Source organism: Drosophila persimilis, unplaced genomic scaffold (genome assembly GCF_003286085.1).
Source record: "Drosophila persimilis strain 14011-0111.01,24,50 unplaced genomic scaffold, DperRS2 tig00000606-arrow-arrow-pilon, whole genome shotgun sequence".
NCBI lineage: Eukaryota > Metazoa > Arthropoda > Insecta > Diptera > Drosophilidae > Drosophila > Drosophila persimilis.
The window spans coordinates 2,891,256-2,906,111 of NW_020825324.1; the positions used below are offsets into that span (position 1 = coordinate 2,891,256).

General features: G+C 45.5%; 2 protein-coding genes across 4 annotated transcripts in view; one reads left to right on the plus strand and one right to left on the minus strand.

The window, feature by feature from the left end:
- The window catches only part of LOC6597792 (chaoptin), a 125,199-nt gene that overhangs the window by 40,730 nt on the left and 69,613 nt on the right, over nt 1-14,856 (minus strand). The gene's annotated exons all lie outside the window — the stretch shown is intronic.
- The window catches only part of LOC6597796 (protein folded gastrulation), a 36,206-nt gene that overhangs the window by 13,996 nt on the left and 7,354 nt on the right, over nt 1-14,856 (plus strand). The window contains exon 1 of one of the 3 annotated variants that reach the window (XM_002022892.2): nt 10,787-10,944. The exons of the other annotated variants lie outside the window; for them this stretch is intronic. The gene's annotated coding sequence lies outside the window, so the exon portion shown is untranslated. Of the gene's footprint in view, nt 1-10,786; nt 10,945-14,856 lie in introns of those variants that run through there. 3 annotated transcript variants of the gene reach the window in all.

Here is a 14,856-nt window from a genome sequence, read left to right on the forward strand (position 1 = left end):
TGGTATTTTTTTTTGGTATTTTACTCCTTAAATAACATCACGCTACTCTGCTACATTTCGATGCCATTTTTCTAGTATTTTCGTCTGCCGATGTGCCCCATTGGTAGTTTAGTATTTAAATACTGCTCTTGGTATCACAGCAAGGAGAAGTTCCGCCCCAAGAGAGTGTCCTACCCACTTTTGCCCACTTTTTTCCGCTGATAATTTTGCATGCCATAAATTCCGACCAAAAAAACGGGGAATAATTTCGCGGGGGCGTTGACAAGTTTTTTCACGCTCTCGCGTGTCTGTTCTTTTTGCCCTTTCGCTTTTTATTTCCCGTTTTAGTTGATTAAACACAACAACTACTCTGCGCTCTTGCCAATTGGCCAGTTGTTGGCCCGACTTTCTGCTGAAAATGCATTTTCCAGGGCACAAAAAACGTCGGCGAGTCCGCCTGGGAGTGGAGAGCATTAAGGGGTATGTCACACACACACACACACACATACGTGACGTGGCAGAGGCAGAGGCAGAAGGCCAGGCCCCCCCACTGTTGAAGAGCTCCCCATTTATGGTACTAAAGGGGTCTGAACTATCATAATTTCCTGGGAGATTCCTCTTGATGTAAGTCCACTTGGGGCTTCTGTTTAGTTCCCCTGATATTTATGATGTTTCTAATGTTCGCTGTGAGGCTTTTAGGGGGAAACATGGAACCCACACAATTAGTTCTATGCTCAGGCATCGCTTTTGGCGTTTTGTTCCATGAAACTCCATCGAAGGGCAGATCTAACAATTTTTCGAACGCTTCAAAGCAAACCTTAAAAGAACTATTGAAACCATACGATGATTACCGCTTGCTGACGGGAAGATACAATTACCAATTGATACTAAATTATCAGATGAAACGCTAGAAAGAGGCTAAAATAATGCTTATTTTGGGATTGAATATCTTTGAAAATGGTTGAGGAAATAAATCAAAGAAAACCTTTGAAGAAGTGTGAGAACAATCTGGAAGGTTTACCCAAGAAACTTTACCGAATTGAAGATGTGTTATTGTATCTTTCGATCCTTTGGATATGCTTCAGATAAGAGGCTTCAGAGGCGGTCAAAGGATGCATTATGGGATCTGCAAGTACATATGTTTTCTATAGGAACCGGGAATGATCCTGTCTCCTCGTTCTCACTGGGAGCACGTCTCTTTTGGGACCCTCTGTAGGGCATTCCTTGGTTCGAGCACATCCTCTGGCTCTTAATTGCTGCTGCTGCTGCTGCTGTTGCTGTCGATTCCCGATGTAGTTGCCGACTGTTTCTTTATCTCAGTGCCCATAAATAATGGGAATTCTCTGCAAAGTTCGAATCGATGTGCATAAAATATACGAGTGCCAGCCTGCCTGCCGGAGAGTGCCACATGCTCGTACTATATCGATGTTGTTGCTGTTGCGAGTGTGTTACCGCACATTGAATAAAAGTTACAAAATCCAAAATTAATGAACTCGTCGATTTGGCAACGGCAGCGGGGCAGAGGGGCAGGCGACGACTGCTGCTTCGTGATTTCGTGGTTCAATAACATTTCAATTGCGTTGACATAATTTTAATTAAATTAAAATCGAAAACAACAGCAACACCAGCAGCAACAGCAAACACACAATGAATTTTGAAGAGGGATACAAATAAATAAATAAAAAAACGAGGTGGAACGTTGTGAGTTGCTGCGGACACCGCAACTCTACGGTTATACCCGATACTAAGTCAGTATGGCTCTCCTCCGGCAGACGCCGCTAATATTAAACGACACGACAAAGAGAGCGTGCGAGAGAGACAGAAAATCAGTCTGAGCGTGACGTCACGCGCTGCGTAGCCACTGCAAATTGATTTGTTTCCTTTGGCTATAAAAATTATCTGATCTGATCCAGATTCAGCAATCTGATAGATATGGTCGTTATCTATGATTCTGCGTTTTTAGTTTTCTCAAATCTGCAATATTGTGGATGCAACAGATTTTCGTCCTTTGTGGGGGCGGAAGGGGGTGGGGCGAAATTTTGAGATAAAGGTTTTATAGTGAGATCTAACAGAAGTGCGGATCCAAGATTTGGTTACTCTAGCTTTAATAGTCTCTGAGATTTGTGAATATCCCCAGATTTGCATCCTTTGCGGGGGCGGAAGGGGGTGTGGCGAAATTTTGAAACAAACTCGTCTCGGTCCGATATATTAGGAGTGTGGATACCAAATTTGGCTGCTCTAGCTTTTATAGTCTCTGAGATCTAGGCGCTAATGTTTTACTCTAAGCAAAGCCGCCTATGCTACCTGTGTGTTAGAGAGAGACAGGGCGAGAAAAAATGAAATTGTTTTCTTGATGCTGGCTATAATAATAATACGATCGAATTCAGATTCTGCAGTCTAAAAGATATGGTCATTCTCTACGATTCTGCGTTTTTAGTTTTCTCGTATCTTTAAAATTGTGGATGCCACAGATTTTCGCCCTTTGTGGGGGCGGAAGTGGGCGGGGCAAAGTTTTGAAATATTTTTGGAGCAGTGACATATTACAGAAGTCTGGATCCAAAATATCGTTGCTCTAGCTCTTATAGTCTTTGAGCATTAGGCGCTGAAGGGGACGGACAGACGGACAGACGGACAGACGGACGGACGGACAGACAGACAGGGCTCAATCGACTCGGCTATTGATGCTGATCAAGAATATATATACTTTATAGGGTCGGAAACGATTCCTTCTGGACGTTACACACATCCACTTTTACCACAAATCTAATATACCCCAATACTCATTTTGAGTATCGGGTATAAAAACAAAAGCAAAAAGCAAAAAACCCGAATGAATGCAAAAAACAAAAAAAAACCACGCTTGCGTCTTGCTAACGGGGTTAACCAACCAAAAGGCTATAAAAACCCCCCCAGGGATTCGTGAGCATTTGCATTTGGCCTCAGAGCTGCAGTACTGCACAGTGTGCATTCGTTAAAGTAATCGTCTTTGGTCGCACTGTGTCCCAAAGACTCTACGAAGCCTATAGATCCTCCACAGATCCTCCCCGGAAATACGATCCCATGCCCATGCCCATCAGATGGTGTCTCTCTGTCTGGCCTCTCACTGTGACAGACCCTCTCCCTCTCCCTGTCTCTGTCTCTCTCTGCCTTCTCTGTCTCTGTCTCTGTCAACCCGGAAGCGATAGCACAGCCTCCAATCGGCGGAAGATAACTCCCCCACGACCATGCACCCAAAAAACAATAAAAATTACAATTTAAATAAATAAAATATGTAATAAACGAAAGAACGAGAGAGAGAGAGACAGAGAGAGAGCGATCTTTCCTTCCCTGTCTCTCTTTAAATGGCATATATCTCTTTCTTCTGTCCCTGCCCCATGCCCCACAAATGCCCCTGAGAACGCGTGTAGATTGTGGGTGTGGGGGTGTGGGTGTGCATTGTGTTTCCCCTTTTGCATACATTTTCCACAAAATCGCAGCGTAAAACCATTGTGGCCATTAATCATAGTACATATACTAAGTATATTAATATATACTAAGTGTAGTACAAGTACTATACGGCACAGGCACAGATTAAGCGTTGATTGACGTGCCAGGAGAATCTGTCTGTGTAAACTATGAGAGAAGAAAGACTGCAGACGGAAAATGGCAAATGGAAAGATTTTAAGATCAATGCTCGGAATAGTACGTGTATCTTATGGATTGCAGCATCTAGCTGCGATTGAACAAAACGATTAAAGATTCAAGATTCAAGATTCAAGAATTTCCATGTCTTGCCATTAAACGAGTAGGTTTTCCTGTTGATAGAGATCGCAGAACCAATTCGTATATCGATTATCGGACTCTTTTCCTGCATTTCTTCGAGGGATGAGCCATGATGGGATTGAAAAGAGGTGCTATATTGGTGGATATCTTGTAGATACCGATACAGATACAAAAACACTTACCCGCAAATTGTGTTGCAGAACAAAGAAATTATTGCGGTAGGTCGAAGCCATTGCTTTTATAGGAAAAGAGTCGAAGGTTTCGCTTCGTTTTGATTGGGAAAACATACCAAGATACTCTCAGTAACTGTCTGCCACATACGAGTCTGTAGATTCGTATTGTGTTAGAGAGATGTCTAGAGATTCCTGGCCGGATAGATACATAGCTGGATAGATGCCATCTCTGGCTTTGTCTCAGGATATGCTCTGGCATCTCTTTACCCGAGAGAGCGGGAGAAAAGGTTCGCCTTTTCTTGATTGCTTTATAATAGCAGGACTCACATTTCTGTGAATCTGTGCAAACTATCCATCCCCCCATCCGCTCATCCGCACCTACATCCATTTATTCATTCATTCATTGCGAATATCATGCCAATTGCAATTACCGCCCTGACGGAGAGGAGTGTGGATGTGTGAATGTCTGAACGTGGGGATGTGTGGATGGGCGTTCACTTTGATTAATACCATCATTTGGCCTGCCTTCTTGTCCACTTAATGCAATAGCAATAACAATTATTTATCAATTAAGCTATTACATTTCATTCAATTCAATTCAGTTCTCGATTCGATTCGATTCGATTCGATGCGATTTCCATGCGAAATAACCTTCCACATTCCATATCCGCCCCTTCCGCCCCCCCCTCGATGGGCCTGCGCCTGGAAATTTATGCGAAAAGTTCAATTGCGTTCAAAATGTCAATAATTTGAGGTTGTGTTGCGGAGTGGAATGTATTTTGTCTCATGAATTTTGCATGTGACAATTTATTTATTTATTGGAATGGAACTACGGAGCGCCAACCGCGAGGCGACTTCTGCTCTTCTGCTGTTCTGCTCTTCTGCTGTCCTATTAAATGGAATATCTAGCAAATTGGCTTGGGCATTGTGTGCCACAGATACCCATACCGACACCCATACAGATACACGTGAACACTCTGTGGGAGAGTGACAGATTGTTTTCACATTTCCATCGGCCGCCTTGCCCCCCGCCCCCCTACCCCCGCCTCTCTGGGCCGCCCTCAAATGGGAAAACGTGTCAAAGGTGTTGGCAATTTTCGCAGTCAATTGGCATTAATTGAGTGTGAAACACAAAAATATTTTTGTAAATTGTTGCTGCTGCTGTAGTGGCGGTGCCACACAGCCCCCTGCCCCGTCCCAAGGGGCAGGTTCCGATGCTGTTGCTGTTGCAGTTACCGCAAATGCGCCGCGCAATATGCAAATTGATTTGCCGAACAATTCATTTGAAAACGCATTGCATAAGCCGCAAAAGCTGCAGCAAACAGCAGCAGCAAAAGCGAAACAGCGACAGAAAACCGATTCAAGCCAGACGCCAATTGGTGGAAATTGTTTGGGAAAACCGGACTAAAAAAAGGCAAAAGGTGGTCCGGCATTCCCCACAGTTCCACGGATCCACGGATCCACGGATCCACAATTGGCGGCAATGATGAGGCTTGACCTTTGTCTCTACTTGTGGACCCCCCTCTCCCTCTCCCCAGGGCAAACCTCGACAGTCCTTTCCTTACTATTTCCATTCCATTCCACATTAGTTCCACACTCGTTGCCTATCGTACAGCAGTGCTCCTCGGTTGCTGGCACTCCTTTTCTCCTCGAAACAGTCCGGATGAATGGCATTCATTGGCAGACAGATCCCCTTATCGTGCAGCAGTGCCCATCGGTCGCTGGAGCTACATTTCTCCCTGGAATCCGCGCGTTAGAGTCCCATTAATCACCTTTTAGCCATCCAATTAGACACCTACTTCCAGTCCCTTCTCGAAATGAGTTAAGCATTCATGACATCTCCTTCTTAATCGCGGAACCTGTTTAGCGGATTCTCCCGTTGCACTTTACTTTGAGAGCTAATCAATTTGTACGAGCGACCCGTGCACGCGCCTCGAACCGGTTCGAGTCCGCAAGATCTTGGAATTATCATACAATAAGAGAGGAGAGAAGCGCCGATCTTCATTCATATTCATATTCATTTTGATGCATTTGCATTCAATTGAGATTGAGAATCCCTTCCCCCCGTATGGGGTATTCCACAAACTTTCACACTTGAACAAAAAAAAACACCGAATCGCAATACGAAAATATCCAAAAAGCATTTCAAAATCTGTTTTTCAATTCCGTTTGCGTTTGAAGCCCGAAAGCACCGAAGCAGGGAAGAAGGGAAGCAGGGAAAAAGCCAAACAAATTAAACAATGAAATGTAGTACGAATGAATAGTATTCGAGCGAGTGCTCCCCATAATCGCACTCGTGCCCGCACCCCGCACCCCGCACCCCGCACCCCGCACCCCGTACCCCGTACCAGCACCCCGTACTCGTATGTGGAACAAATAAAGAGGTCTCTTCTGGCCTTGAATTCAGCGCCAAAAAACCAAAATACGAAACACCGAATGGATGTGTGGATGTGTGGAAGTGTGGAAGTGGCAGAGCGGCAGCAACAAATACTTTAATAAATAATAAACAATTGTTTTCTCTCTTTCTTTCTTTCGAGTGTTGAAAAGCCTCGCAGTTTTGCTTAAAAAAAATTACACAAAATAAATACAAAAAATGAATAAAAAATTTAAATAAAATGGAAATAAAATGCGCGTACAATTGATAAAATAAAAATGCAAATGGCAGCAACATTCGCAGACAAGCGACACATGATGTTGCTGCTGCTGTTGCTGCTGCTGTTGCATGTGGCAACAGTATCATAAAACATGAAATTGTGTTCCATTTAATTTTCAATGGGATTTCTGGCACGACACGGCAAGGGGTCCGGTCACTGGCCACCGGGTGGACCCCCGCCCTCCGCCCTCCGCCCACCGCCCCATCGATTAGCATATACGAGTATGTGGTAGGGCTCTCCATCCAAAACCGCACCCATTCTCCATTGGCCATTGGCCATTCCATTCGTTGTTGGCCCAAATCGCATATGCATATTTCATAATATCAATTGAAGGCTATTTCAATTAGCTAATTTTGTCCCCATTTTGTGCCTGCCCTGCGTGCCCTCCGTGCGTCCCCCCCTCCCTCGGGTGGCACTATCTACGGGTTAAGGGGGTTGCCTAATGTCTAAATAGGTCATCGTTTATCGGTTATGGATAGTCGTATCCGAAACGAGTTTAGATATTCGGAGCACAGGCAGAGGAAAGCGTAGCCACCATTCCAGGAGCGTAGAATAGAAAACTGTTCGGGGATGGACTCTAAAATGATGAAATAGATTGTCTATCGAGCCATTTTCAGAAATCGATATATAATATATATATCTCTATAGCTGAGAACTCTTCGAACAATTGCACTGTACACGTATTTGTATCTATATGAAAGTATTTTATGGATAATTCATAAATCGAATATCGATAAATAATCATTGATGGCCTATGGCTGGTAATCGAATGAAGTTCGTGTCCAATCCTAGAGCTATCGGTTTTTGATCGATTAAAAATTGATAACTGATGGATATTGATAAACGATTCAGAGCTTGTTGCACTTTTCCCCCGTGACAGAGCCACTGGCATGTGCCCGGAACCCACCAGAGCCCAGACCCAAGCCCCGAGCCCCAAAGGTCACTGCTCCACCAACTGCCCAGCTCCCCAGCTCCCCAGCTCCGTTCCAGTTCTGTCTCAATGCACGTCCGTGCATGTGTTGCCAAAAACTGTACAACTAATCGTAATATTTCCAGTCGATGTCCGCTGTTCGAGTTGTGTTTTCTGTGTGTTTCAGAGCTTTTTATGATTATTAAAACTACTAATTGGCCTGCCGTTTAATGGTCTCTCTATGGCCATTCGTCAAGCCATTGGGAAGAGAGAGACTCGGACAGCATTTGTCATTGAAAGTTCAACACTTGGGTGGGGATTGGGGACTGAACAAGAAACAAGGAAGCCCATTGTTCCAGTGGCTGGGGTTGCAACATGCAATGTCAATGACAGGCGCCCCCGTTGGGGTTCAAGTGCGACGACAACCTTCCTTTTTTTCGGACCCTATCGCCAGCGGACCCTATCGATTCTTATCGGACGGAAAGACCACTAAGTTCCGTTCCGTTCCGTTCCATTCTGTTCCGTTCCGAATGGAGGTCTATGACTCAGTGGCCGTGCAATTAGATGTTCCTCCGATCCACAGCGATGCATATCGTTCTGTTTTCTTCCTGGAATTTATGGAATTATGCTCGTAAACATATGTGGCTGCACTGAGAGAAAGGATAGGGGTCTGCATTCAAATGCAGAGCAACCGATGGGCGCTGCCGCATGTTGCGTGACATCTCAGACCAACGAAAAGCTTTTCCCAAAGTGTTTTCCCTCTCAAATGAGCATCCAGCCAGCACCTCCTCCAATCATTTTGCGAGTATCTTGTATCTATAGACTCTGTATTCGGAATGCTCATTGTTTTCTCTCAGTGTACGGGTGCATGCGTGTAAAGTTTGTTTCACATCTACTTGTTGCTGCTTCTGTTTGCCGCTCTCGTCTCTGGCCTGTTGTCGGCTGTTTGTGCAGTGCATTCTGTGTCTGTGTTGGCTGTGTTGTCTGTTGTCTGTTGTCTGACTATCTATTTGTCTATCCATAGAATTTGGCCAGACAATGGCTGCAGTCGGAGTTTGATAAACCACAGACGGCCGCCAGCGTCAACAGAGAGCCCGCGAGCTGCGATCCGATCATGAATGCAGAGATAAAGATACAGCTACAGATACACATACTTGTCTCGAACATAGTGTAAAGATAGAGATACTTTGTCCAAATCAAACACGGTCGCTGGGTTTCTTGGCCGACGTTCGCCGTTCGCCGTTCGCTGTTCGCTGTTCGCCGTTGATCTTGTAATTGTATCTCTATCTTTTACCTCCCACTCCCTACCTCCTACCTCCTACCTCCTACCTCTGGGTCTGCCCCGTCCCTTCGATGATGTGTCGACATTGACAGCGTTAATTGAATTGCAAACAACACTCGAAGTCGCCGTCGAAGCGAAAGCTTCCCCCGAGGGGGAATCGAAATCGGAATCGGAGTGATTATTCGCCATTGGACCCATACCCATACCCGTACCCGTACCCCTACCCTTCCCTTTCTTCGACTGAAGAGTGAAGAATCTACAGATCGTGTTGCCAAGTGGGCAGCGGGTGCGGGTGCGGATGCGGGTGCGGGTGCAGGTGTTGACCTAGGTTCTGTTTTGGGGCTCGAATTTCGCTTGAGGGGGCGCCCCGCTTGACGATGTTTGCTTTGTGATTTCTTTTCTCTAATCGTTTCGAGTGTGTTTTTTGTTGATGGAAATCTTTCGTTTTATTTGTTGCTTTTTTTTTTTGGGTGATAAACACAATTGTCCAAACGATTATTTATTGATTTTTGATGTCTTTAGGAATCCCAATCGAATAAATAATCATTCAATCGATTTAATCGATCCAAATACCATGAAAATCGATAAAGATCGATGGCATTACTTGAGGATCATTCGAACCGATTCGAGCTTAAGAGATAGTAATCGAATTAAATCATACAAATAATCGATAATCGATAGCATCGATTGTCTATTAATTGCTGATTGTTGAAGGGTAACTGTCGCTGATCTATCTCTTAGGCATTCCCCAATGACAGTCCATTTATCAATGCTTTTTTTGTGCTCAGATTTAATCGATTGGAATTGCATTTTTCAAATTTATTTCTCGATTATAAATGAGTTTTTGGTATTTTTAAAATTAATTTTTAAGCCCGTAATTGGTAATTGGTCTTTTGGTGCTTTTGTGTTTCTTATTTTGTTTTTGCTGCACATCGTATGTTTATCAAAGCTCACGGATGGATTAATGGACGACTCGATTGATTAATGAGTGGACCCGTTTTAGCAATTTGAGTTGAATTTTCGAATTGAATTGAATTGTTCGGTTTTTCGATGGGATACTAAGTGTATTTACACATGTACATATGTACATCTAATGGATCGGCTGGTTCCAGAACCATCTTATCGGTGTGTCCCTCACCTTCAGAGCCGCTCGACTGCTGTCCGTGGATCCGTTGCATCATGGCGCTGCCGGCCGTTATCAGGGGCTTCGCCATGGCCCTCTGAGGGAGAGAGCGAGTGCATTTCATGGCCAGGTTTGTGTATCTTTTGCCTCTGTCTGTGGGCTGCTATCAGTAGACACGGAGATACAGATACTCAGATACTTTTCTCACTTTTGGCGTTCACATTGCGATTACGGCAAGGACGTGGCCATCTCGCTCTCCCTCTCTCTTTGTGTAACTGTAACATTCGTATCTCACAGATACGTTGCTGCTGCTGCTGCTGCTGCTGCTGCCGCTGCTGCTGCGGTTGTGGCTCAAGGCTAAGGCCAAGAGTGTGGCGGCAGGTAGATATGTAGGCCCTCCGGCTGCTACCTGATCGCCCTGCCTCTCACCTTGCTCCGCTCCCACTCCCGCTCCCTCGCTCTTTCCCTTTCTTTAGTGTGTGAGTGTGTGGCAGGATCAGCGTGCAACAATGACAGCAAGTGTGGCAAAAGATTTACCGCCAATTCTGCTGTCGGCTGCCACAGTTCGGCGTTCTTGGGCATTGCGTAAGTTGCATGTATCTTCTCCATGGGCCGCTCTCTCTCCCGTATCTCCCGTGTCTCTCGTATCTCGTATCTCGTATCTCTCGTATCTGTTGCCTCTGTAAATGTATCTGTGTATCTGTATCGTCGTGTGTGCGGTGCTGTGCTCTGCTCTGCTCTCGGGCAATGTTTTGGATGCGATCTCCCTGCCCCGTACCCGTCCCTGCCCCGTACCCGTCCCGTCCCGTCCCGACTGTCTGTCTATTAGTTGATACGAATATTTTCGTGTATTTTCCGCTCAGTCTGTATTCAGATCTTCAGGCATTCAAGTCGCTGCCACAAGCGACTGCCAGAGCAACACAAAACGCCACAACCCAAAAGAAAACTCGCGCAAAACTAGAATCTCTCCGTGTGTCCCTCCGCGTGTGTTTTGTTTTGTTTTGTTTTTCCGCAAGTCTGCAAGTGAAGTGCCACAAAAAGTACAAGCCCCTAGGAAAAATGTGAGTTAACTGCGCAAAAAGATACATTCACATTCGACTGCCAGTCGATCCGCCAGGGATGCCTCTCCTCTCCTCTCCCCTCCGCCTTCCCCTCGTCCCCTTTGCCATTCAATCAATCCAGTAATTTGCGAGTGAATGAATGAATGAATGAATGAATGAATCAATCAACGGAGCAGGCCTGAACGAAGAACAGCAATAACAAATTCGCAATTTGTTTTCTTTAAGTTTTCCATTGTTTTGCGGGGGTTTATTTCCCTTTATTTGTTTTTTTTTTCTGTGTGCTCGTGCAACAACAATAACAATCATAACATCAGCACCGCGAAACCAGAGAAAATTGGCCAAAAAATATTCCCCTACCGCAGGGTGTGGGTGGATCGGCACAACAAGATGGGGCATGAACTTCGAGAAGTGCTCGGAAAATAAATGAACGGGGCATATGGCCACATGCAACACCCAAGATACTTACGGACACAAAAACACAGGCCAAACCAGGGGAGGGCTCAATGCCAGTCGAAGCCCCTCCATTCATGCCGCTACTCATAATCGTATTCATACATATATCAGACTCAGTCCCGAAGACCTCCTCCTCCCAACTAATCACTGATTATGCAAATCACGGGGATATCAATGGGAGAGTGGGAGGGCCGTAGGGCTTATGGACAGCCATGAGTCATGGGCTCGGGCTTGGGCTTTGGCTTGGGCTTTGGCTTGGGCGGCGGATTAAATGGGAATCGGAATTTGGGAATCGGAATTCGGAATTCGAAATTCCAAAAGAAAATTAATACCGTGACTTTATTTGAACAATATCGGAATATTTCTCTTAATTGGAATCAATCGGAATGGAAATCAAGCAAATTTCAGCGGCTAAGATCGTAGATAAAGGATGCTCCCTATTCTGTTCGAGATTCGTTCGGAGACATAATTGAAGGATACCAAAAGGGGCATAATAAGTGAATGGTTTAATGGCAGATTCAGTGGAAAGTTGTTGGGGATCTTAATGGCCTTCTCTGTATCGCTGTAGCTGTAGCTGTATCTAAAGGTATTCCTTAAGATCTATTAAGTACACCCTACCATAGAAACAATATTGAATGCTTCAATCTGTTCTGTTTGGATCTTCATCTATCGTTTACCTCTTCCCTGATAGAAGTGGCACGTTTTAAGACACATTCACTATTCAGATACGATTCAATCTTTATACATGGAACTCAAGGGGAATACAACTCCCATTTTCCTTCCCAAATATCGGGGATTTCTCAGAAAGAACTCTTTCAATCAGTCAATTTCAATTTCAGTCTCATTGCAGGGCATTCGATGGAGTCTCTAAAGCCCATTCGTATTCTCTCTCTGATTACTTACCCCTCCTCCCCATCTCCCTCCCTATCGACCATTCTGCACCTCTGGTTCGCCCAATTTTTCTGTGTTTCTGTGTGTTTTTTTTGGCTGATTCTCATATTTATTGGGGGCTCAAATTTCGTGCCCGGCTTCGCGTTCTGATGGCTTGGGGGCTTTTCTGGGGTCTTGGGGCTTGTAAATCGAATCGAATCGAAACGAATGAATGCCTTTTTTATGAATTCGGCACGCGTCTGCGTGCGCATTTCTCGGACGCGCGTTTCAGGTCTGTCTTCTCCGTGTCCATGGCCTGTGCCAACAACAGCAGCAGTCGGCAGTCGGCAGTCAGTGTGTGGCAGTGGCAGTGGCAGTCAGCGGCAGCATTGGGGCATCGTTGATCGCTGATCGTCGATCGTGTGTGCCCCAAATTTGTTGGGGCGGCGGGAATGGGAGAAGTGCATTTTGCAGATCCCTCTCCCCTTGCCATTCGATTTTCTGATTTGTTTTCGCTTTCAGAGCGGATTTTGCAACTTTGAAATGATTCCAGCACCTGCTGCGAGCCCCATGTGCCCCCCAATCACTCGTAATTGAAATCTAATTGCGTTTTCTCACGCCTGCTTTTCCCAATCTGAAGATTTTCACACGCATTTCGGTTCGGGAATCAGTTTTGTTTGGAAATCAATTCACAATTTGAATACACAATTTATGATCCAGCCATAAAGTCGGGGACTCCGGGGAGAAGGGAAAAGCGGAGGCATGGCAGCTGGAAAGATGGAAAAGCGTGAGCGTTTTGTGGGGGAAAATTGGCATGAGAAGTGCCTTCGATGTGGCACGTAGACGTAGACACCACAGCCACAGATCATCCGCAGAGACAGAGAGGGAAACGCTGATTCTAGATAATTCTGTAATTCATTTTGCACACGGGTTCTGCTGGCCTTGCCTGCTCTTGCCGAGGGTACTACAGGGTATTACAGCGGAACAAAGCGCATTGATTGTCTCTCTCGCGTTCGGCGGATGATGTCAGTGGCTCATTGGGAAGAGGGGGGGGTGGGGTATATTAGATATAATCGAATGAGGGCCTAGACGGCAGTCAGTCGGACACTTTAACGGTGGTAACGGGGCACCCGTTCAAGTGTCGCCAGCAGCAGGTTTCGGCCAGGCCGTCGTCTTTTGGCAGCCCGGCCAAGTGTCTCCCTCTCTCTCTCTCTTTGGCCTCTCTCTCTGTCTGTCTTGAGTGATTGCTCAGCGGCTGAGAGCCACCACTTGGGCTGCCTCCAAGTACAGCTTTTGCTTTGCATGTGGCTGCGGCTGCGGCTGCGACTGCTGTTGTAACTTCTGTTTTTACGAGCGTTTCGGTTCGTTTCGGTTTTGCATTTTCCTCAGGCCCCACAAAAATCAAAACAAGAACTGAAGGCTAACCGAACGGATGGCCAAGTGGTAGATACTCTAGCGGATCACCAGATACAGGGATGCAACAAGTGGGAGAGTCTTTCCAAAGATGTATCCAGCGAAATGAGAGAGTTTTTCCCACAGAGAGTTTGGTTTCATGTATGCTATCGAGATCTGTCTTTATCTTTGTTTCGTCTGGGAAAATCTCAAGGAAATCCCTCAAGAAACCTTACGGATCATCATTGGTGCTTGATCGCTTCCTTCGTCTGGCAAATGGCTATACCCTCCATAAATGAAAGGGTATACTGCGATACATAATATTGGAAAAGAGAAGCGAAGTCAGAAAACTGGTTGACACTGTGAACGAGTGGCCATAAAATCGTTGACAAATCAGCCACAGAAACAGCAGCGGCAGCGGCAGCGGCAGTCCACGTGCGTGGGGCGATAGGCGACAGCAAGAGTCACAGCAACCGTAACAACATTCGAACAAGACCCAAAAGATACAAAGATACATTTCGGAATCGGAATTGGAATTGGAATCGAGGCGTTCGAGGCTTCAGATTGTATAATTCTTGACCAGCGACAGAGACATTGACATAGTCGAATGCATAATGAACCCCCCCCCCCCCCCCACACACACCGCCTACCATTCCATTCTAATGGCACACATTTTGTGCACAACTGTACCTCGCTGCCGCCCCCGTACTGCTCTCCCCAGCAACACACACTTGCAGCTAATTGAACTACTTTAAGCATCGACGTGTGTGCGACGTACGAGGTAATGGCCATTCGAAAATGAATGTCCAGATGTTATTTTTCACTGCCTCCCGCCATCCAAATGGCCGCCCAATTGGTTTCTATAATAGTGGAATCTGAGAAGTAGAAAGGGAGGGATGTCATGCGATGCAGTTCGATCGTAGACATCCGATGAGATCACAAATGATGCCACGCTAATCATCGTGCCCATTAAGGGGCGGCCCGTCTACGGCGGAAATTCTCGCCAGTTCTGGAGCTTCGGGAAATTCAGTAACAATCGATTTACTATCGATAGCAATAATTTATCGACACTTATCGAATGGGATCATTGAATGGTTCTTTTGATGACTGATTGATAATCGAAACTTTAAATGCGATTGTCCAACCAATTCTGATTTTTTACGAAATTCAGTAACAATCGATTAATTATCGAAAGCC